Raw genomic sequence first — 25,692 nt, forward strand, 5'->3', positions numbered from 1 at the left:
TTAGAAGATACAGAAACAACTCCAGACATACTCAGCCACCTCATCTTTGACAAAAGAGTCAATCACCCTCACTGGAGGAAAGATAACCTATTTAATTAATGGTGTTGGAAAAACTGGATTTCAACCTGTCAGAGATTAAAACTAGACCCATACCTATCACTGAGCACTAAGCTGAGATCGAAGTGGATTAAAGGTCTAAATATTAAGTCACAAAAACTAAACTTACTGGAAGATAAGTTAGGTAGAACTCCTGATCACATTGGTATAGGAAAAGATTTTATGAAGAAATCTTCAGTAGCATAGGAGCTATCACAAAGAATCAACAGCTGGGATCTCATCGTATTAAAAAGCTTCTGCACTGCAAGAGAAACTACCAACAGAGCTAAGAGACAACCTACAATGTGGGAAGAAATATTCAGCAGCTGTAGCTCAGACAAAGGTTTACTATCAAGAATATAGAAAGAACTGAATAAAACCAGGCCCCCCCAAATTCAAAGACCCAATTCAAAAATGGGCATCTGAAATGAACAGACATTTCTCAGACAAAGAAGTAAAAGCAGCAGATAAATATATGAAAAGATGTTCAACATCACTGCTCATTTGAGAGATCCAGATGAAAACAACACTGAGATTCCACCTCACCCCACAAAGAATGGCTGCTATCAAGAAATCAACCAATAACAAATGCTGGCAGGGGTCTGGAGGGAAAGGAATCCTTCTCCATTGTTGGCGGGAATGTAGATTGGTGCAACCACTGTGGAAATCAGTATGGCGATACCTCAAAGAACTAGGACTACAGGTACATTTGACCCAGCTATTCCCCTACTGGGAATCTTCCCCAAAGAATTAAAAGAATCATACCACAGCGATATATGTCCACCTATGTTTATAGCAGCACAATTTGTAATAGCTAAAGCTTGGAAACAGCCTAAGAGCCCATTGACTGGAAACTGGATAAAGAAGATGTGGTTTTTTAATAAAATAAAGTACTACTCAGTCATAAAGAATGAGAAGCTAGAGACATTTATAGCTAAATGGATGCATATTGAGGCCATACTCTTAAGTGAAAAAATAGGGCAGACGTGTAAATAACGAATAGTTTCTCTAGTGTGAGAAATTGAAAGTGTAAATAAGGATGAAAATGATTAAAATGAATAATTGATAATTTGAAATAAGAAAAGGTCCAAGTGTTTGGGGATCGTGGGAGGGGAAGAGGAAAGGAAAGAAGGGAAAGGAAAAACTATGAGAAAAGAAATGGAATCAAACTCTGTGTAAATAGGGAAGGGTGGAGGGGGTGAAAGGTGCACAGATAATTGGAGAAAAAATAAGAGCTAAGATACATCATGTTCAGGTATAAACACCCAATGATAAATGTAAATGTATTTTATACCTAAAATGTACCAATAAATACATACATATATATATATATATATATATATATATATATATATATATATATATATATCTTCACACAAGAGATAACGTTGGCAGGGACGTGGAGGAAAAGGAACCCTGTACACTGCTGCTGGGTTGTGGATTTGATACAGACATTGCGGGGTTCCTAATGAAGTAAAAAATAAAAGTACTGTTTGAGCCAGCAATGGTTTTCCTGGGTGTACACCCCAAGGGAGATGAATCACCACCTCTTAAAGATAGCTACATTCCTGTCTTCACTGGAAAATTATTCACAGTGGCAAAGATATGGAAACAACATAAATGTGCACTGATAAATGAATTGATAAAGAAAATGTAGTACACACAATTATATTCATCCTTCCATACATACTTATGTGTATGTGTCATGGATTATTTGGCCTTACAGAAGATCTCGCCATTTGCCATAACATAGATGGACCCAGAGGACACCACAGGAAGTGAAATAAGCCAGACAACAGAAAGAAAACTTGTGCATGATACCACTCCTATGTGCAGACATTTGGTTTCTAAAAGCACAAAGCCGGCCAGGGATTTAGCTCACTGGTTCCATTGCCTGCCTTGCAAGTGGGAGGTCCTGAGTTCAATATCCGGTGCCAAAAAAAAAAAAAAAATGACTTTGTCTAAAAGCACAAAGCCATGGAGATCCAAAAAGGAAGAGTGGTTACCGCGTGTCGGGGCAGGAGGAGGAAATGAGATGCAGGTCATAGATACAAAGTAGCAGGTAAGAAAAACAAGTCGGAAGATCTCGGGTTCAACCCAAGGACTAGTAGTTAGTAAGAATGTACTAAGGGTTTTGTTAAATAAGTAGAATTTCCCTGCCGTCATCACCAAAAAATCCCAGGTGAGATGATGGCTGTGGCGATCTGCTTCACTACTGCAGTCACTGTTCATAAGCACCCTGCAACATCATGTTTTAACCACACAGGAACCATTATTTTTTCCTCATGAGTCCGTGTTTGCACAACCCAGTGTTTACATTCCTGGTGTGGAGTCTGCAACTGTACACGGCAGCTTTCATTCCTTTCTTCATCCCTTTCCTTTCCCTTCCTCCCCTCTCCCTCCATATCTCGATCTGCTCTCCATTTAGAAAGATCTCTCTCCCTATTTTCTTTCTCTTTTTTTTGTATTAAATTCTTTTATTGGTACATTGTAGGTTTACAACACAATTACATTTCTCATTGGGAATTGTACCGTTACATGATGCATCTTGGTTCTTATTTTGTCCCCATTCCTAGCCCTCCCTTCATGCCCTCCACCCTTCCCTATTTACAAACACTTTATTTCCATTTTTTCCATTTCTCATCATTTTTTCCTTTCCCTTCTTTCCTTTCCCCTGTGCCTCCCACTACCCCTACCCCTTTGGACCTTTTCTTCCTATTTTACATTATCAATTATTCATTCTAATCATTGGTACATTTTAGGAATACAATATAATGACATTCATCATCGGAAATTTGCACCTTTACATAGTCTCTCTTGGTTCTTGTTTTTCACCCTTGCCCAGCCCTCCCTTCAACCACTCCAACCCTCCCTATTTACAAAGATTTTGTTCCTATTTTTCCATTTTCTCATATTAATCCCATTCCCTTCTACCCTTTCCCTTAGCCCTCCCACTTCCTTCCCCTTTGCCCCTTTTCTTCCTATTTCACATGACCTATTATACATTTAGTCCTTATTTACACTTTCAGTTTCTCACACCAGAGAAATTATTCAGTATTTACACATCTGTGTCCTATTTATTTCACTTAAGAGTATTGCCTCAATGTGCATCCACTTAGCTATAAATGTCTCTAATTTCTCATTTTTTATGGCTGAGTAGTACTCCATTTTATAAAAAAAACACATTTTCTTTATCCAGTCTCCAGTTGATGGGCATTTGGGCTGTTTCCAAGTTTTAGCTATTACAAACTGCACTGCTATGAACATGGGTGCACATATATCACTGTGGTATCATTCTTTTAATTCTTTGGGGAAGATCCCCAGCAGTGGAATAGCAGCGTCAAATGGGATTTCCAGACCTAGTTCTTTGAGGTATCTCCATACTGATTTCCACAGTGGTTGCACCAGTCTACACTCCCACCAGCAGTGGAGCAGTGTTCCTCTTTCCCCACAGCCACGCCAGCATTTGTTAATGGTTGATTTCATGATAGCAGCCATTCTTTCTGGAGTGAAGTGGAATCTCAGCCTTGTTTTCATTTGCATCTCTCAAATGACCAGTGACGTTGAACATTTTTTCATGTATTTATTTGCTATTTCTACTTCTTTGTCTTAGAAATGTCTGTTCATTTCAGATGCCCATTTTTCGATTGGGTCTTTAAATTTGGGAGATCTGATCATTTTAAGTTCTTTATAGATTCGAGATAGTAGACCTTTGTCTGAGGAAGAGCAGGTGAAGATTTTTTCCCACATTGTGGATTGTCTCTTCACATTGCTGGTGGTTTCTCTTGCTGTGCAGAAGCTTTTTAATAAGAAGAGATCCCATTTGTTGATTGTTTGTGCTAGTTCATAGGCAACTGAGGTTTTGTTCATAAAATCTTTTCCTACACCGATGTCTTCAAGGGTTCTATATAACCTCTGTTCCAACTGGTTCAGAGTTTCTATTTTAATATTTAGATCTTTAATCCATTTTGATTTTAGTTTAGTGCATGGTGAGAGATACAGGTCTAGTTTTAATCTTTGGCAAGTTGAAGCCCAATTTTTCCAGCACCATTTATTAAAGAGGCTATCTTTCCTCCAGTGAGGGTGTTTGGCTCCTTTGTCGAAGATGAGATGGCTGAGTGTGTCTGGTGTTGTTTCTGCATCTTCTAATCTATTCCACTGGTCCTCAAGCCTGTTTCGTTGCCAGTGCCATGCTGTTTTCATCACAGTAGCTTTGTAGTAGAGTTGTAGGTTGGGGATTGTGATACCCCCTGCCATGTCTCTGTTACCTAGAATTGCTTTTGCTATTCTGGGTCTCTTCTTATTCCAAATGAATTTTTGGATTGTTTTCTCCAGGTCTATGAAGTATGCTGCTGGGATCTCAATTGGAATTGCATTAAATCTATATAGCAGTTTTGGAAGTATGGTCATTTTCACTATATTAATCCTTCCTACCCAGGAGCAGGGGATGTCTGTCCATTTTCTGATATCATCTTCAATCTCTCTTTTCAGAGTGCTATGGTTTTCAGAGAAGAGGTCTTTGATTTCTTTTGTTAGGATGATTCCTAGGTATTTCAGTTTTTTTGGATGCTATTGTGAAAGGAATTATTTGCCCTATTTCTCTCTCAGTGAGTCTGTCATTCATGTAGAGGAAAGCTATTGATTTTTGTGTGTTGACCTTGTAACCAGCTACTCTGCTGAATTTGGTTATTAAGTCTAGAAGACTTTTGGTGGAGTTCTTGGGGTCTTCTATATAGAGTATCATGTCATCTGCAAATAATGACAATTTGACTTCTTCATTTCCTATCTTTATTCCTTTTATTTCTTTCTCTTGTCTAATTGCCATGGCTAATGTTTCCAGAACTATATTGAACAAGGGTGGTGATAGTGGACATCCTTGTCTTGTTCCTGATTTGAGTGTGAAGGATTTCAGTATTTGACCATTTAGTATGATATTGGCTGTTGGTTTTTCATAGATGGCTTCTATCAGTTTGAGGCAGAGACCATCTATTCCAATTTTTTGTAGGCTTTTTATCATAAATGCATGTTGGATTTTGTCAAATGCTTTTTCTGCGTCTATGGAGATAATCATATGGTTTTTGTCCTTGGCTCTATTGATATAGTGTATTACATTCATTGATTTTCATATGTTGAACCATCCCTGCATCCCTGGGATGAATCCCACTTAATCAGGGTGCATGAGCTTCTTGATAATCTTCTGCATTCTGTTTGCCAGTATCTTATTAAGGATTTTTGCATCTATGTTCATTAGTGAGATTGGCCTATAGTTCTCTTTTTCAGTTGGGTCTTTCTCTGCTTTGGGGATCAAGGTGATGCTTGCTTCCAGGAATGAATTTGGGAGTATTGCTTCCCTTTCAATTTCATTGAAGAGTTTAAACAGTAGTGGCAGTAGTTCCTCTCTAAATGTCTTGTAGAATTCATCAGTGAAGCCATCAGGGCCCGGGCTTTTCTTAGCTGATAAGTTTTGAATTACATTTTCAATTTCATTGGTTGATATTGGGTTGTTCAGAAGTTTTAGGTCTTCTTCGTTCAACTTTGGTAATTCATATGTATCTAGGAATCTGTCCATTTCTTCTGTGTTTTCCATCTTATTGGCATATAGGTTCTGGAAGTAGGTCTTGATGATCCTCTGGATTTCTACTGAGTCTGTCGTAATTTCATCCTTTTCATTCCTAATTGCATGGATTTGGGCCTTTTCTTTCCTTTTTCTGACAAGGTTGACTAAAGGTTTATCAATTTTGTTGATTCTTTCAAAGAACCAACTCTTGGCTTCATTGATTTTTTGTATCATTCTCTTCGTATCCATTGCATTGATTTCTCCTCTGATCTTTATAATTTCCTCCCTTGTATGAGCTTTGGGGTTGTCCTGCTCTTTTTTTTCTAGAAGCTTGAGGTTCAGCATCAGGTTGTTTAATTGGGCTCATTCTGTTTTCCTAATATGCGTATTCACTGCTATGAATTTCCATCCTAAGACTGCTTTCATTGTGTCCCATAGATTCCGATATGTTGTATTGTCATTGTCATTTAATTGAAGGAACTGTCTGATTTCTTCTTTAATTTCCTCTGTGACCCATTGGTTATTCAGAAGTGTGCTGTTCAATTTCCATGTGCTTATGAAACTTTTTGAGTTTCTTTTGCTATGGATCTCCAATTTCATCACACTATGGTCTGATAATATACAGGGGATAACTTCAATTCCTTTGTACTTACTTAAACATGTTCTATGTGTGAGTATGTGGTCTATTTTTGAGAATGACCCATGTACAGCTGAGAAGAATGTGTATTCTGATTTTGTGGGGTGGAAGACTCTGTAAACATCTGTTAAGTTCATTTGTTCAAGAGTTCAATTGAGTTCTAGTATTTCATTACTTATTTTTAGTCTAGTTGATCTATCTATTTATGACTGTGGGGTGTTGAGGTCCCCCACTACAATTGTATTAATGCATATATGGCTTTTCATGTCCGTTAGTATTTGTTTTATATAGTTGGGTGCACTAGTGTTTGGTGCATAGATATTTATGATTGTCATCTCTTCCTCTTGGATTCTTCCCTTTACAAGGATGTAGTGTCCTTCTTCATCTCTCTTAATTAGTGTTGGTTTGAAATCTACATGATCTGCCAAGAGGATAGCTACTCCTGCTTTTTTTCGGGTTCCTGTTGCATGCAGTATTGTTTTCCACCCTTTAACTTTCAGTCTATGAGTTTCCTTTTGAATGAAGTGTGTTTCTTGTATGCAGCATATTGTTGGATTTTGCTTCTTGACCCATTCTGCCAGTCTATTTCTTTTGATTGGTGAATGGAGACCATTAACGTTGATGGTTATAACTGAAACATATTGACTTGTCATTGCCATGACTTTTTCTTTTGGTTGGGTTCTCCCCCTTTACGTTTAATTTCTTGTCATGCCAGATGAGTTCATTCTGCTTTGCTTCCTGGGGTTGTGACCTTCAATGTCTGTTCCTAGGCTATTGTGTAAAATTCTTTGGAGTGCTGGTTTGGTATTCACGAAGTTCCTAAGGTGCTCTTTGTCATGAAAGTATCTTATTTCTCCATCCATTTTGAAAGATAGTTTTGCAGGGTACATCAATCTAGGCTGGAGGCTGTTTTCTTTTAGGGCTTGGAATAGGTCACTCCAAGCTCTTATTGCCTTGATGGTTTGTGTTGAGAAGTCTGCTGTCATTCTGATGGGATTTCCTTTGTATGTGATTTGTTTCTTTTCTCTGACTGCTTGGAGAACTTTGTTCTTCTGTTGAGTTTCTGGAATCTTAACAATTATATGCCTATGTGTAGATTTTTTTTGATCAAGGCTATTTGGAGTCCTATATGCCTCACTTATCTGTATGTCAAGCTCTTTTCCCCTGCTTCGGAAGTTTTCTGCCATTATTTCTGTGAAGAGATTTTTTATGTCATCTGCACTCTCTCCTGTTTCTTCATTGAGCCCAATCAGTCTTATGTTGTTCTTTTTTGCATCATCTAGCAGCTGCTGGATTGATTTCTCATGTTCCCTTATAATTTTGAAGCAATTTTTCTTTTTCTGGTCACTAATTGCAATCTTATCTTCTATATCTGAAATTCTGCCCTCACACTGGCTCATTCTGCTGTGTAGACTTTCAGTGGAGTTTTTCATCTCCTAGAAATCTATTTGCATCTGTTTTATGGATTCCATTTGTTTCCTATGTTGGGATTCCATCATTTTCCTCAGTTCCTCTCTAGATTTATTAATCATGTCTCGCACTAAGGGCACAATTTGTCCTGTCATCTGAGAAATTATTTCTGATTTCACTTTTTCTAGATCCCCTTTTGTTGCCAGTTCAGTGGGTCCAGGTGGTTGAGTATCAGAGTGTTCCATCTCATTTCCCTTTGGGGTTGCTGTAGGTGATCTGGAAGTCTGGTTTTGAGACTTATTTATGTGTTTTCTCATTTTGATTTGTGGGACTACCTAACCTTTGTTCCTTTTCTCCAGCCCCATTGTGATTAAATGTGAGTTAATGGATAAAGATGCTTGTTAGTTTTGGGACGCTAGATAAAAATCTGTAACAGACCTAAAGTCCCAGAGTAAACTACTCAACTCTTTTTTTGCCCAGAACTGATATTCCGGGCACCACAATTGTTAGAACAAGCTGCAAATGTCTGCTGACCATCAATATGTGACAGTCGACCACTAACCTTTGTCCCCTTTTTCTTTAATTCTATGTTAACGTCCCCCTCAACCCCCTATAAAAACAGCCTCGGATTCTGAGCCAGTTGCCTCTCTAAGCTATTTTGCTTTGGGAGTTCCATCTGGCCAGACTAATAAAGGTCTGTTTTCCAACTTGTCTGGTGTGTTCCTTCCTGGGTGTTCTTCTCTGTAGTCAGCTCCTCGGAGCGTTTGGTAAGGCTTTTGGTCTTACATTCTGAAGGCACTGCTGGGATTCCTGGGTGTGCTTCACTAGTCAGCTCCTCGGAGCATTTGGTAAGGCCCTCGGTCTTACAGACTGGGGTGAGGGGCTGTTAGCACCTGCACGGATTACCTCCTCTGAGCTGGGTGAGGTGGGACAGGGGCTGGGAGCAGCAGTAGAGATGGTGACCCAAAAGCCCTTTCCTGTGGGCTGGGAGCAGCCAGAGGGATGGTGGCCAGGAAACCCCTTCCTCTGGGCCAGGTGCAGTAGGACAGAAGGTGGCCCAAAATCCCTTTCCTCTGGGCTGGGAGCAGTGGGAGGGATGGTGACTGGGAAGCCCCTTCCTCTGCACCAGGAGCAGTGGGATGACAGCTCAGAAGCCCCTACCTCTGGGCTGGCAACAGTGGGACTCAGTACCTTGGTCTGGTGGTCTGGTGTCCTCTGCACCTTGGTAATGTGGAATTAGGGGGCTGCCTGTCTGCAGTGAGGTGATTCACCATCTTCCACGTGACTCAGGACCTCGGTAAGGCATGCACAGACCTGTCTGTCTGCAGTGGGCTGATTCAGCATCTCTCTCTCCCTATTTTCTATTATCCTTTATGTTTTGAAAACCCCTTGTAGCAGTCACTGAATTAAGTCGGCTTCACTACCTTCAGTGTCTCCAGTGATTTTTATCTTCAACAAGACCCATGCTCAGAGAAAAGAAGGACAGAAGGCAGCATCCTCGGATCACAGTCACTGTCACCAACCCCTCATCCACCTCAGGAGGACACCTGTGCCCCAGATGTGCAGTGGGGTGACAACTGGGAGGGAGCACTGCCACATCACACTGGAGACTGCAGGTCCTGCTGGAGCTGTCCCTCCATAGGTGGAAAGGTGGTCAGTGCCACGCCAGGGCCACACAGTCACTTGGGTCCCCACATGGCAGCTGGGCCACAGGAGGTGGGAGGGAGAAACTGCCCCCACCCGGTGGGCCCAGGTGGCCCAGTCCTGCCCAGCCTGTGACTGGCACCAGCTCTTGCACCAAGCCAGCTGTTGCATCAAGATGAGGGTGGCTCCCTGGATAACAGGGAATTAAACTCCATCACACCCCTGTCCTTCTCCTCCCCAAGCCTTTCTAGAAGGGCCTATCGGGGCGGTGGAAGCCAAGCCCATGCATGGGCAGAGGATCACCCTGGGGATGTTTGTCCAGGGCTCTGCCTCCCCTCCAGTCTCCTGGATGATGACCACTTGGCTCAAGCCCTGGCTGCATGGACACGGCTGCTCCAGGACCCTGGCCAGCTCTCAGGTAAGTGTCCCTCTCATGCTGAATGTGGCAGATCCTGTAGGTGACCTGTTCTCCAACTGGCCTGCTAAACAGAGAGTGTTGACATCCTCCTTGCTTTGGCCTGGCCCTCTTCCTCTGGACATGAAGCCTTTCCTGGCCCAGCATCTAATGGCGGGTTTCATGGTGAGCAGCTAGGCAAGAGCCAGCAGGAAAGAATGGCATGAGGATGGGGTGTGTGAGGCCCATGGTCCTATGACCCCAGGAGGCCCCTTCCTGTCACTTCATCATCGCCTAAGGGAGAGATGGTTACAGGCCTGGGATGGCCCTGGGGAGGTGTTAATGTGTGTCATGTGTGTGCGTGCTTGTGCACATATGCATGTGTGGGGCCTGGATTCATGCAGCAAGGGTATTGCTGAGCATTTTACAGGTGTTCCCACATGTCTGCATTTCCTCCCTTTATGAGCACAGTGGTCAGAGGGCAGAGTGATCCACCCAGACAGTTTCCTCTTAAATCACCTTTTCAAAGGCTGCAGTCTCTTAACAGAGCTGAATTAGGGCTACTAGGGCTTCAACATACAAACATTGGGAAGAGGATGCATCTCAGCACAAAATACAGATGGTAGCTTTAAAAGAAAAAACAACAAAAACAGAATGATCATAATACACACAGGTCCTACAGCCTCCAGTAGGGAAGCTGGGCATGGCTGACCCAGGGCTGAGCCAGAACAGGGCAGAAGCCACCAGGAGATACGGTGGGAATGAAGGCTCAATGTCCAGTAAACTCTTTAAACACAATGAGCCTGTGTGTCTCTGATGGCCCTGACATACCCTGCATCTCGGGAAGCCCGCAGCCCAAGGGGCACAGCTCAGAGCCAGTCAGTATATTAAATAATGTCTTCAGGCTCTCCTGTCTCAACTGGTCCTACAGCAACCTTAGTGAGTCACACTTTTCAGGGCAACAGACCAGTGGTGGGGAGAGGAACCTCATCTGCCCTGTCAGTCACTCTCACATCTCTTCAATGCAGACCTAACTCCTGCAGCTGGAAGGGGGAGGTTATTTTGGCTCATGGTATGTAGAGCTTTAAGTACATGGTCCACTGGCTCCAGGCAGACAGCATGGCAGAGGGCCTGGCAGAGGAGGACAGCTGCTCACAGTGTGGTGGGCAGGAAGCAGAGAGAAGTGAGGAGCCAGGAGGGTGATGAACCTGTCCAGGCCTCGCTCACCAAGATCCTCCTCTTCCACCAGACCCCACCTCCCAGCAGCAGGCCATCTATAAGCCCCATGACCAGTCACCTTCCAGGAGCCCTGCTGTGAGTGCAGGAAGCTTGGCTAGCATCTGGGTAGAAACCCTACCACCTTCTTGCTGTGCTGAGGGCTGGGCCTCTTCCAGCAGGAGGAGGAGGAGGGCGGATTCACCACTGACTGGGCGCTGGCCCCCAAAGAGTATTGCTGGCCGGCAGAGCACAGGGAGGTGGGATTGGGAACCCCATGACTAATGTGCACTGTGAGAAGGGAAGAAGGAAACAGGAGTGGCGGGTGTTGCATCACAGGCCCAGATAAATCCCACTCAGATCAAGGGTTCAGACAGTCTGTCCCTGTCCCCAGCCTCTCGCCTGACTGCTGTCTCCACAGCCATGTCCCCAAGGTGGCTGGCTCTCTCCCTCCTGAGTGTGCTGGACTCAAAGACCCAGGCCTTCAACCCCTGGCTGGTCAAGTGTTTCAAGGACTCCCAGTAAGAAGAGCTGCTGCAGCTAGCTTGGGACAGACTGGGGCCCACAGCCAACAAAAAGAAGTGGTGTTCATTGGGGCCAGCATGGCCGGGCTCACCATGGCCAAGACCCTACAGGATGCTGGCCATAAGGAACACATGGGCTTGGGGAGTCTTAGGGACACAGGCTGGAGAGGGAGGTGGGGAATGGAAATGGACAGCCCCAGGGCATGGGCCAGAGGCCAGGCAGGGGCTCCTGGCCAGGTGGAAGGGGTAGGAGTCCAGGTGGCTGACCTTATAACTGAGGGACCTCAGAAAGGCACAGAGGGGAAACCGCCTGGAGGGATGGGGGTGCGATGGCAGACTCCACCCACTGGTCTTTTCCAGGTGACGGTGCTGGAGGCCAAAGGGAATGTGGGCAGCAGGATAGAGGCCCACTGCATCCCCAGAGCAGACTGGTACATAGAGCTGGGTGCCATGAGGATCCCCAGGAACCACAGGTATGGTGGGGAGAAGCAGGCACGGATGAGGAACCCAAGGTTCATGGTGCTGGCACTGAGGCCAAGAAGACTACAAGGGGTGGAGTTCTTTCCTGGAACCCAAGGGGTCAGCATCAGTCTCCACTCATTTTGCAGCTCCAGGCTCCCCGGGAACTTCCCCATCTGAGTGGATTAATTTCCATAACAGCCTGACCAGACCTAGGGGGCCTGCTGGGGACACTGCTGAGGGGCTCTAGAGCTCACTGAGTGGGGGGCCCACTGAAGGGGCATGGCCAAGGGACACCACTGGGAACCCTTCTGGCACGTCCAGGACCTGATGTTGTCCCGAAACCTCCTGGCCTCATGGCCCTTAGCTTGGCACAGCAACCAGCACCCCGCATCCCTCCATGGAGTCCAGGGCAGCCAAGTGACTCCAGGGTGCAGGGAGGCCTTTCGCTTCTTGCCCCAGCCCCACCGCCTCCTTTTCCCCCTTGCCCAGGCTGTCTAGCGAGTTCATCCGGAAGTCGGGGCTCAACCTCACAGAGTTCTGCCCCTGGAACAACCAGACCTGGGTGCTGGTGAATAGGGTGTAGCAGGACTTGGGGGCCATGCATGCCAACCCTGACCTGCTGGGCTACTCGGTCCAAGCTCATGAAGCCGGGAAGATGGCCAAGCAACTCTTGGAGCAGTCCCTGAGGAAGATGAGCCAGGCAGAGCTCCTGCAGCTTCCTCCAGGCCAAGGGGTGCACAGGTCTCTGAGACGGGGGTGGAGAAACTTCAGAGGCCCCGGCTGCAGGGTCCCCATTCACCTGGCCTTGTCATGTACCACTGTGAACTGGGGGACCCCAGATGTCTGCACCTTTACAGAGGAGTCCAAACCTCGGCCAGTGAAATCATGGCAGGTCCAGGCTTATGGCAGAGGGGGGACTCCCACAAGCTCACTGGGTGACCGGGCAGGTACCTGCCATTTCTGTGGCCGGCTTCCATGGATCAATCCCACTGCCAGAGCCCTTTCCAGCTGCTGGGGACCAAGTGTGAGCATGGACACTGTGAAAGGTGTGGCAGGCCACAGCCAGTGGTGCAGTCAGCTGTCCTGGTGTGAGGTTTGTGGCACAGTAGGTGAGACAAAGGCGGCCGTGTGCCCAGGTTTGCCTGGCATGGGCAGTATCTTTGTCTCACATGACCCGTGCCCCCGAGGGACCTCAAGGTGACTGCAGGCCTGGGGACAGGGACCCTGGCTCTGCAGTGTCACCTGCCATGGCACAGATGGCTACACTGAGCCCTGAGACACAATCCAGTCTTCCTCTGCTGCCATCACTCACACCATTCATGCCAGCCTCAGGGAGACCAGATGTCCCCCAAACACTGAAATCAAATGACAGAGACCAGGATAGTTTAGTTCAAAGTAACACATTTATGAAGCAAGAAAAAATTCTATCAGTAGGAAATATCATGTATGCATACAACAAAAATTAGTGATGTGTCCAGGGATTTGGCTCAGAGGTTCTGCTGCCTGTCTCACAAGCACAAAGTCCCAAGTTCGATCCTTGGTACCAAAAAAAAAAAAAAAAAAATTAGTGATGTGATTTATATCACCCAATTCATTCCATATCCCATCTTCCTCCAAATTGTCCTTCACAATAACTTTCCAAATCAGTGTTTAATCCAAGCAGTGGCAGCTTGTCCAGCAATTTCATTATTTTTACCTAAATATTGTATTTTTTGTGATACCTATTTAGTTAAAAAGATGCTGCATTTTGTGATTTTTATATTGTTTCTCCATACTCTATATTTCCTGTTCATTATAAATAAGACATAAAGTACTCATTAAACCTAAAGGTTCTTGGTTCAAAAGAAAAATGTCCTCAAGACAGGACAGGGGATTGTGTCCCTTCTGAGGCCTCTGGGGTGGCAGAAGAGCTGGCGGTGAGCCTGAGAGCAGAGGTGGCGTCTTCCCACTCCGAAGCACCTTTGCCTTTGAGCACTGTGGGGACCGGGCCAACAGAGCCTGGCTCCCACACAGGTGGAAGCAAGGCCAACACAGTGGGGTGTAGAGGCCCGAGCCTCAGCATATGACCTCCCTCCTCCACCCATGCTCAGGTCGAGGAGGAGCTGAAGGGCAGTACCTGCCCCTGCATGCTGGAGAAATAGGACTCCTTCTCCACCAAGGTCAGTCCTGGGTTCCTCACCTGAGTGGCCCTCTCACAGCCCCTGGTAACCACCCCAGCAGGACCATGCCCAACACTCAGAGATCTTCTGCACTCTGCCTCCTCAGTGAAATGAAAGCTCTAACCCTAACCCTAAGGCAGTCCCTGACCCGGACACTGCTTGTTCAGTGCAGTACCCAGGGAACCAGTCTGCTTGGCAAAGGGTCCAAGGTAGGCAGAGGCATGGGAAGAAAGCCTCATGCAGCCCTGCAGCATGGAAGGAGGGGTCTCATCAGAGCAGCATGCCCGCCCGTGCCTGCTCACTCTGCAGAAGTCCTGACTTACACCAGCAAGCCCTGCCAGATGGGAGCACGGGTGGGTGGCTTAGGGTCCCAGGCTGTGTGCTGTCCTGGGACCACCATAGCCACAGGCACGTGGCCATGGCTGGCGGGACATCCTCATAGAGCCAGGAGGCACAGTGCTGTCCTGGCTTGTGCCCCAGCACCACAACACACAAAGGATACCGCAGGGAGAGGTCCACCATGCCTGCCTGCAGGCAGTGGGCCCTGAAGGGAGCCCTGAGGTCACCTAGCAGTGAGTTTGTCTCCTCTGTGGTCCTGAGAAGGAAGCAGGGTGGGGCAGGGCATGAGAATCAGGGGTCTTGAGCAAACCCCAACCACCAGAGGTTGAGGTTTCCCCTCTAGCTGTTGTATCAGAGGTTGGGGGCCGGGGCTTGTGTTCACATGTGGACAGTCACTGTGTGCTCAGGTCCAGAAGGGAAAGGGAAAAAGGCAACAGAGGGACTGTGGAAGTAAGATGACTCAAGATCTCCAGGGTTCTGGGTCCCTAAATCCCTGGAACACACACCCCACTGGGAGCTGTCTGCCTCTGCCTCCTGACCCTTTACATTAAAGTCTGGCACTGCTCTCCCCAAGCACTTTCCTTTAGGCACTGCTGGGACCCAGGGCCTTAACACTGGGCCACATCCTCAGCCCTTTTTCTTTGTCTATTTTGAGACAGGGTCTCTCTCACTAGATTGTTAAGTTGCCTTGGCTGGGCTCAAACTCATGATCCTCCTGCCTCAGCCTCTCTGAGAGCTGGAGTACAGGCATCCCCAGGGCCCAGCTTCCTGGCCCTTCTTGAGGGTGCTCTGCCTGGGATGTGGTGCCCTGTGGGCATCGCTGTTGAGTCCAACAAGGTAGAGGCTGATACCCAGCCCCTTCAGGCTCCTGCCCTGGTGAGGAGGCACAGCACTGCCTGGCCATGGCCACTGTGGGCTCCCTGGAGGAGGGGCAGGGGCCGCAGAACCTGGGAGTCCCTGCAGACAGACAGGACAGGTCAGCAGGCAGCAGGGAGGGAGAGAAGGGACACTCGCCACTCAGACTCCCCTGGCCCCAGGTCTTGGCCGAGAAGCCAAGCTGTCCTGCAGATGAGCACTAAGATCTGGCCTTAGCTCCATCTTTTCTTACCATTGTTTAGTATGATCTTGTTCACAGTGTGGAGTTGGTGCAGGTGCCTGACACACTTCCACTCTTCCCATCTCCTGCCCCTCCATCTCTTTTCCCCTCCCTGTTTCCTATCTTCGATCTTTTATTTTGCTCTTTCATTTATGTATGCATCAGGTTTCTTTAACCCTGAGACACTGCAGCTCCCATATGTGGTTTAGGCAGCCCGGGGTGCACCCACTTCCCACAGGAGTTAACACTAAGGGGGGCGCCCAAGAGAAAGGCCTGAAGGGGCTTCTCTTCTGCTGTTTTCCCTCACAGGGACTGAGCATTCCCCCGTGCCCAGCAGAGTCCCGAGTGTGGGTGCCCAGGAGCCTCGGCCCAGGTGGGCAGCAGGGCAGGCATCTTGGGGCTCCCCCACTGTCTGACACTGGCCTCCTCTCTGAGTGCCAGGAGTACCTGCTCAAGGTGGGGAACCTGAGCCATGGGGCATGCAGATGATCTGGGACCTGTTGAATGCAGACTCCGGCTACTATGCGGCCTTCAAGGAAATGCTGCACGGCTTCATCTTCTTCCATGAGCCCTGGTGGAGAGTGGGGTGGGAGTAGGCAGGGGCAGAGGTCACGGCTCCTGGGAAGGACTGGACAAACAGCTTCCTGGAGGAAGGAGGGACCTGTACAATTGCCCCTGCAGCCTGAAGCAGAAGGCCACTGACAACCACAGAGAAGGTTTGCAGGACATCAGACAGACAGGAAGGGATTCACTGGGAACAAATTGAAACCTACATGAAGCAGCAGAGTGTGGCTCCCGGGGGCCTTGTGGTCTGGTTCTGCGTGTGTTTAAGGGGCTGTGGTGACGTCCAGATGGGGCCATGGGGTGTGCGTCCTGCTGCCCGTCTGGCCACCCATGGGTCTGTCACAGTGTGGACTCCCTGTGTTTCACACTGAGATCTGAGGCCCAGTAACACCGCTGCTTCCTCCTGGGGCCAGGGCAGGAAGTGGGGCTCATGGGAACAGCACAAGTCAAGAACCCAATTTACAGACTCACCACGCCTTGAAAATTCCCTTTGGAATTTTTTCCAAGTGAGTTTCCTGCAAGGAAAGGGCTTGAGTAACTTCTGTCCTGAAGCTGAAGATTTTCTTACAAGTGCAGTTTTATCCAGTTTCCAGCTGACTCTTCAGCTATAAAAAATGAGAAACTAGAGACATCTATAGCTAAATGGATGCATATTGAGGACATACTCTTAAGTGAAATAAATAGGACACACGTGTAAATACTGAATAGTTTCTTTAGTGTGAGAAACTAAAAATGTAAATAAGTATTAAAATGAATAACTGATAATGGGAAATAGGAAGAAGATGTCCATAGGGTAGGGGAAGTGGGAGGGGTAGGAGAAAGGAAAGAAGGGAAAGGAAAAATTATGAGAAAAGGCAAGAATGGAAACAAAGTCTTTGTAAATAGGGAAGGGTGTAGGGGGGTGAAAGGAAGACAGGAAATGGGAAAAAAAATAAGAACCACGATCCATCATGTACAGGTACAACATCCCAATGATAAATGTAAATGTATTGTATACCTAAAATGTATCAATAAAAGAATCTAAGAAAAACTGGAGTTTTAAAATTCCAATTTCCTCCCACTATGATGGCACACACTTTTCATCCCAAGCACTTGGGAGGCTGAGGCAGGAGGATCACCATGAGTTCAAGGCCAGTCAGAGCTATATCCATGTCTCAAAAACCCTACCAAAATCCCAATTTCCTTGTCTCTTTTCTACCTATCTTTATTTCTTCCACCTTGAAGAAGGAAGAAATAAACCAGGTGAACATCCCTAAAGGAATGGGAACCAGGGAGGCAGTGGGCAGGGCTTTCTGAACTCCGGGGATAGGGTCGGCACCCCCAGAGCCAGGACCTGAGAACTCGTCCTGCAGTGTGTCCCAGCAGCACCTGTCAGAACCCCACTGTGAGATCATGAGCCAGTTAGTCCATCCTCCAGTGATGCACACTGCAGCATCTGCTGGGCCAGGGCTCCACACACAGGGGCTCTTGCCAGCTTTGAGTTCAGGTAAATGTGCCGGAGGTGCTGATCCAGAGCCTGCCCCACCTCGGTTGCTGGCCCCAGAGGCTCTGTGCAGATGAACCCATGGACTCTGAGACACAACAGGCCCCAGACCTCCTGAGGCCCAGGGCGCCTGAACCTGGGAACCCCCAGGGGGACAATGAGGCACCTGGGCTCCTCTGCACCCCCTCCCACTTCTCAGCCTTGGGGTTCAGGGTGAATCCACTGAAATTCAAGGCAAGCACTGCCACAGGGAAGAGGGAGCACAGGAAGTCTTAAGAGAATGAGGGGTCTCGGGGTGTCCACACTGCATTCAGGGCCCTGGCTGCGTGCTGAGGGGCAGAAGGTGAGTCCTGGGTCTCTGCCAGCCTTGGCCAGAGAGCGGAGGTTGGGCAGGTGCCATGGGGCTGCCCTTCTCTGCTGGACCAGCCCTTCCTGTCCTGGCCTCCCTGTCTGACCACTCCCTGATCTGTAGGCTTGGGGACCCAGGCTCCTAGCACCTCCTTTCCAACCACTTCCCTCTGCCTCCCTCTCACCTCAGGTTCCATGAGATCATCCAGGGATTTGAACAGCTGCCCCAGGCCCTGCACCAGGCCCTCCAGCTGGGCACAATGTGGCTGCAATCACTGGCAGAGGAGGTGGAGATGGCCGGGGATCTTGTCCACATCACGTACAGGATGCCCAACACCCTGCGGCCCAGGGCGCACCTGACCACTGACTTCGTGATGGTGGCCACCATGGCCGAGAATACCCAGCTCCTCCTCTTCTGGTTCCCCCTGTCTGGCAGCAAGGAGGACGTGCTGTGCTTGGTCCACTACAACAGCACCACTGAGGTGATCCTGGCCTGCGCCCAGCACTTCTGAGGGCACGGTGGCATCCACAGAGGCAGGTCTGTCACCAACTGGGCCTCCTGCTTCATCTACTACCCCAAGCACGTCTTCCCCAATGGCACTGGCGTCATCCTGGCCTCCTACACCTTGGAAAATGATACCGGCTTCTTCTCCACCATGGAGAACGCACGGGTGGTGGACATCATGTTGGATGACCTGGCCGCCATCCATGACTGCCCCAAGGAGGAGCTCCAGGCTCTGTGCCCCTATGTCTTTGTCAAAAACTGGGGCCAAAACCCCCACTCTATGGGTGGCTTCACCTTCTTCAACCCCTATCAGTTTGTGGACCACACCAAGGAGCTCAGCCAGCCAAAAGGGTGGATGCATTTCGAGGGCAAGCACAAGGGCCTGCTCCACTGGTGGATCAGCACGGCCATCAAGTCTGGGCTCAGGGCAGCCAAGGGCATCCAGGTGGCTGTGAGCCTGGCTGAGGGAGGGGAGCCCCAGGATGCTAGAGGGCCCTGCTCCAAAAGTGAGCTGTAGGCCAGCAGTGAGACTAGCCAGCATGGCTCGTGAGGACTGGCAGAACTCGCTCTCACTTCATGCTCACCTCTGCCAGACCAAGTAGCCACCTATGTTACCCACCTGAGCCACAATGCTATCTCCACCAGGAGGGCTTGTGATAGAGCCATTAAAAGAGCAAGCATGTGTTGAGTTGAGACTATCACCAAGTGTTCCATCTACATCCCGGGTGGCATCTATTATTAGCTTTCCTATCACAACACCCACACCCACGACTTAAAAGTTCACTCCTTCCAAAGCAAAACCATACTGCAGCAGGGCATGGTGGACCCCACTGCTGACTCCTGGAAGGTGGGAAGTGGCAAGGGAGCTGTGCCAACAAGAAGGGCTGAGGGTCCAGAGGTGGACCCCAAAGCCGCCCAGACACAGTTGCTGCCTGTCCAGCCACCCATGGGACTGTCACAGTGTGGACACCCTGGGTTTCACACTGAGATCCCAGGCCCAGTAACACCACAGCTCCCTCCGGGGGGGCAGGGAAGGAAGTGGGGCTCAGGGGAAGAGCACAGGCCGAGAGCCCACCTTACAGGCTCACCACACCTTGAAAATTCCCTTAGGAATTTTTCCAAGTGAGTTCTCTGCAAGGAAAGGACTTAAGTAACTTGTGTCCTGAAGCTGAAGATTTTCTTACAAGTGCAGTTTTATCCAGTTTCCAGTTGAATACTCAGCCATAAAAAACTTTGTTACATTTGTTTCTCCCGATGTACTGAATAAAAGGTGCAGCAAGCTTGGAGGCTTTTGTCTTTGCCACCCAGAGCAGCACTGATCAGACCCAAAGCTCAGCTTCTTCTCAAAGTCTCATTTTTCTACATTTCCCCATATAATAAGTTAATTCGCCTTGTGCTTTTCTGGCTCATAGGAGACTAGGACTTACTGCAGAGTTTCTAGTAATGTCCCCTTTCCCTGTTCCCTACACACATCTTTCTGGTAGTGGTTGAAATGATTTTATTCTTTAAACTACCTGTTCCTTAAAATCATTGAAGACTTTCGGGGCAAGTAATAAAATGGGCAGTTTTGCATTTTTTAAAATATTTTAATTTAAAAATAACTTTATTATCAAACACACACATACAGAAATTAAAACCATTCAAAGAAGTACAATGCAAGGAAAAAAAACATATAATAATTCAAATACTGTAGAACTCAACCAAAACAAAACTGAAAAGCACTTAAACATTTTTCCATATAACTTAAAAAAAATCTCAAGTACAAAGAAGTCACCAGAGGATGTGATTTGTTTCAGAAAGTTCCCCCAAACCAACACTGAATAAATAGTAGTCTGGAAAAAAACTCCAGTTAGCTAGCAGACTCCACATAAGCCAAACTTCTCCCTAATTTAAATTTTGACACATTCATATGACATGCAATGGAACACAATCCAAGAAATATGTTATTAGGCCATTTCATCTGTGTGTATCCTTAATTACACTTTCAGTTTCTCACACTAGAGAAACTATTCGGTATTCACACGTACATGTCCTATTTATTTTCCTTAAGGGGATGGCCTCAATATGCATCCATTTAGCTATAAATGTCTCTAGTTTCTGGTTCTTTATGGCTGAGTAGTATTCCATTTATTAAAAAAACACATCTTTATCCAGTTTCCAGCTGATGGGCACTTGGGTTGTTTCCAAGCTTTAGCTGTTACAAACCATGCCACTATAAACATGGGTGCACATATATCACTGTGGTAAGATTCTTTTAATTCTTTTGGGAAGATACCCAGCAGGGGGATAGCTGGGTTGAATGGGACTGCTAAGCCTAGTTCTTTGAGGTATCTCCATTCTGATTTCCACAGTGGTTGCCCCAGTCTGCACTCCCACCAACAATGGAGAGGGGTTCCTTTCTCCCCACACCTCTGCCAGCATTTGTTATTGGATGATTTCTTTATAACAGCCAATCTTTCTGGGGTGAGGTGGAATCTCAGTGTTGTTTTCATTTGCATCTCTTGAATAACCAGAGATGTTGAACATTTTTTCAAATATTTATTTGGTGCTTTTACTTCTTTGTCTGAGAAATGTCTGTACATTTCAGATGCCCATTTTTGAATTGGGTCTTTGAATTTGGGGGGTCTGATTTTTTTCAGTTCCTTATATATTCTAGATAGTAGTCCTTTGTCTAAGGTACAGTTGCTGAAAATTTTTCCCCACATTATAGCTTGTCTCTTAGGTCTGTTGGTGGTTTCTCTTGCAGTGCAAACGCTTTTTAGTAAGATCAGATCCCAGTTGTTTATTCTTTGTGCTACTTCCCGTGCCACTAAGTCTTGTTCATAAAGTCTTTTCCTATACCAATGTCCTCAAAAGTTCTACCTAAATTAACTTCCAGCAAATTTAGTGTTTCTGTCTTGATATTTAAATCTTTAATCCACTTCAATCTTAGTTTAGTGCTTGGTGATAGGTATGGGTCTAGTTTTGATCTTTGGCAGGTTGAAATCCAGTTTTTCCAACACCATTTATTAAACAGGCTATGTTTCCTCCAATGAGGATGGTTGGCTCCTTTGTCAAAGATAAGTTGGCTGAGCATATCTGTAGTTGTTTCTGCATCTTCTATTCTATTCCACTGATCCTCTGATCTGTTTCTTTGCCAGTACTATGCTGTTTTTTATCACAGTAGCTTTGTAGTATAGTTTCATGTTGGGGATTGTGATACCTCCAGCCGTATCTCTGTTGCCTAAAATTTCTTTTCCTATTCTAGGTCTCTTCTAGTTCCAGATGAATTTTTGGATTGTTTTCTCTAGTTCTGTGAAATATATTTTTGGAATTTCATTTGGCATTGCATGAAACCTATATAATAGTTTTGGAAGTATATCCATTTTCATTATATTGGTTCTTCCTATCCAGGAACAAGAGATGTCTTTCCATGGCAGATTTGCATTTTTTAAGATTACTGTGGCTATAGAATGAAGAATATGTTAAAGGAGACAAGGATGGAAATGGTGAGGAGTGGTTGTGAGTGCCCACACTGCAGATGATAGTATTGTGGACCATGATGGTAGTTGCACAGTTAGGGAGAAGTGGATGGATTGAAAAGATACTTAAAATGTAAAATCAGTCTCTTCTGAACTAGATTAAATGTGAAACATAAAGAGGAAGAGGCTGAAGACTGAACAGGTAAGAAGTCAACAGATGGATCTAGAAAGAACAATTAACTGAAACAACAGAGCAACTTGGGCAGAAGGATGTGTTAGAGAGGATGAGTGGAGAAATGAAGCAGAAAGTGCCTTGATGTTTCTGGGGCTAGAATATCTGGCAATTTGAGGAGGGGTAGCGCAGAAGGGAGTGGGAGGGTTGGCTGCCTTGTGGAAGGCATTGTACACCTTGCCAAGGAATTGAACCTTGTCAAAGGTAAACGATGAGGCACAACAGAAAGATTTAGGGAAAGAACTCAGGAAGAGACCAGGATCAGGAAGGAAATTCTCTAAATATCCTCATAGACAGATTAGAGGAGAGTAAACCTGGAGTGTGATGGAAACCAGGTGGGAAGTGAGGGTAAATGACAGATTCAGAACAGACCAGAGACTTTACTGTAGATAGAAAACAGATATTTTTCCACTCTGGGCATGTTATGCCTGATGTTCCCAAGAAGTGCAATATGTGTGTGTGTAAATCAGGAAAAGAAGTCCAGGCTGAAAAGGAAGGTTCAAAGGATTGTGTGTGGCAAAGCCAGAAATAAAGATGAGCTCAGCACGGGTCTGTGTGGGATCTGAGAAGAGCCTCCAGCAGGACAGAGCTGGCCAGCATTTAGGGGTTGATAGAGGAGGGGCTGAAAATGAGGACACAAGGGAAACCTGGGCTTGGAGTATGTGTCAAGGAAGAGAACCAAGCAGCTTTCAGAAGTGGTCAGAGTGCTAGGTGTCAGAGAAACTGGATAAAGATTAAAATTTCACCATTGACTTAGGCAATTAACAGGTCACCAGAGAAGAATTTTTAAAGGGAGGGGAATTGGAAGTTCCCTGTGAATGCAGACATCATCAGTAACAGCCCTGACCTTGCTTAGCTCCACTTGTAAGGAGCCATCAGGTGACCCTGGAGATGTGGACAACAGCACAGAAGGAGATTCAGATCCTCTGTGTGACCAGACATCATGACTCATCAGAGCCCTGCAGGCCAGGATGGTAGACAGGGTTTCTCCACTTCTCACACAGTGAACACACTGGTCTCTGTCAGGGGTACAAGTTACAATTACACATTTAACATTCACATGCATGAGTGTGTATCTGTCTATCTACAGTAAATATATATATATGTGTGTGTGTCTATATATATATATATATATATATATATATATATATATATATGATAGAGATGGAAAGAGAGGATTCAGCTCATGCCAAGATCACAGGGAAATTTATAACATTAAATACATATATTAGAAAAGAAAAATGAAACAGTGATATAAGCACCTATCTCAAGAAGTTAGAAGGAAAACAGCAAGTTAAATTCAAAGAAAATAAAAGGAAGGCAGTAATATAGAGCTGAAGTTAAGTTTTTATTTTAAATCCTATAAAGACCAAAGCCAAAATCATAGTTCTTATAGATCATGTAAATATGAGGACACTGTAAACAACTTTACACAGATAAATGCTAATCTATAGATGAAACTAACAAGTTGCTAAAAAAATGGAATCTCAATGTAAAACCTTCCTACAAAGAAATCTCGAGGCTCAGATTATATATCTGCAGAATTATATCAACATGTAAGGAAGAAATAGCAGTAATCTGGAAACAAAATTGTCTATAGAACCTGAAAGAGGAGGACTACTTCCCAATTTTGTTCTTTATGACCACCTAATAGTGACACAAAATTGGCAAAAAAAAACAGCACAAAGAAGGAAAATAATGAGCCAATCATTGTCATGAACAACAAGCAGAGAATCCTGAAGAAATATCAGACTACTCCAGAATATATAAAAGGATGATATGGCATGACCAAGTCATGTGAATGCAGGAATGCAAGGCTGTTTCAGGTTTTAAATCAATCATGCACTGTTCCACAATAGCAATAAAAATGAAAATCCATGGACTTAGCTCTATAAAGTGTGTGTATATATAGTGAAAAATTTAAAAATTAGCATACATTCATAGTGTTTTTAAAATCATTTAACAATTTAAAAATACTGAGGAACTTTCTGAACCTTATATAAGATAATTGCAGAAATCCTACAGCAAGTACTATATTTGATCATGAAATTATGAAAGATTCTCTCAGTGACAGAAAACACACACAACACTTTCTGTTCTCCTTTCCCTGCATCTCTGCTAAGGCAATAAGGCAATAAAAAGGAATAAGAAGTATAAACACTGAAAGAGAAGGGATGAAACTGTGACTGCCAACATAACCAGGTATATACAAAATTCAAATTCAGCTATTAACATAAATACTTATAGGAATAGTGTGGGAAACAAGTCACTGTGTTTAAGGTACTTTTACATTACAGTAATAAGTAGTTAGAAAAGCACTATTTAAGAGGTGAATCTGGGTGAGGAGAGGGCTGAAGGCAGGGTGAACAGAGTCAGGGCGATGTCCCAGTGGGCAGCCAGGGCTCAGGAGACTGGAGGCTCATAGGGAGAGGGGGAGCAGGAAGCACTGCAAATCACAGGAGCCAGGTCTCCCACTGTGGGTTAGAGATTCACAGATATAAAAATGGGCAAGGCTGGAATCAGTCTTGTGGCTGAGTTGCAATGGGAAGAACCAGTGTGAATTCAGTTTTTAATACCAGCAGACATAGAAGCAATAGACACAGATGTGGCTGTGTAAAAGACTTTATGGAAGCCTTAAAACTCAATTGACACAATCAAAATCCGATCCAGAAAACAGGAGAGGAAATACATCCCAGTTCATTATATAAGGTCAATGTTACGAAGATACACAAACCAGAAAAACACAACATAAAGGCTGGTGTGGTGGCACACACCTGCAGTCTCAGCACATAGGAAGCTGAGCCAGGAGGATCACTGCAAGTTCGAGGCCAATATGGGCTATGTAATGATTTGAAGGCCAGCTCCAACTTCATCGTGAGACCCTGTCTCAAAAACTTAAGAACAAATCTACAACATAAAGCAGAAAACTATATAGATCAATACTCCCCAGGACTATATACTCAAAAGTCCCCAACAATATTAGGAAATTCAGCCAACAATATAAAAAAGAATCCTAAATCATGACACATAGGTTTTTTCCCTAGAAATGCAATGCTGATTCTGCATCTCAAAGGCAACCCAGGATAAAAACAGGCTAAACAAGAAAAACAAAGTTAAGAAAAACTTTCCATATGAACTATTTTCTGACTCAGCCCCAGAGACATAGAAACTTTAGTCTTACAGGTCCACCAGTCCCGCCCTTTGCTGTACTCTCAGGTGCACATATCATATCTTCTATTATACAACCACCACCACTTTGTTTGTTATTATCTTGTGTAACCTTGTTATATCCTTTACAGAAGCTGGAAGAAAAATCAAGGGGAAGTGCAAATTTATAAAGTTTTTCTATTAACCTATTTATTGTAATTGCTTTTTAAGCCAATTTAGGGAATAAAAAAAATTCAATGTGCAATTGTACTGTCTTGGATTAGTTATGAAATTTCCTCTTATATTTGTTTCTTGCGAATTAATATCCCTGTCTGAGGTCACCTGTCTTCACCCCAAATAACTTCCTTTAGAATTTTGTGAAAGGAAGATCTGCTAATAATTAACTTTGTCAGCTTTTG

General features: G+C 45.5%; 1 pseudogene; it reads left to right on the top strand.

The window, feature by feature from the left end:
• The first annotated feature begins 11,376 nt into the window (after positions 1-11,376).
• LOC147826847 (L-amino-acid oxidase BmooLAAO-I-like) lies at positions 11,377-18,950 on the top strand (annotated as a pseudogene).
• Positions 18,951-25,692: the final 6,742 nt, after the last annotated feature.

This window comes from Heterocephalus glaber, unplaced genomic scaffold, assembly GCF_053883595.1.
Source record: "Heterocephalus glaber isolate CG9 unplaced genomic scaffold, H.glaber_assembly_v1.0 deba00001461, whole genome shotgun sequence".
NCBI classification, from domain to species: domain Eukaryota; kingdom Metazoa; phylum Chordata; class Mammalia; order Rodentia; family Bathyergidae; genus Heterocephalus; species Heterocephalus glaber.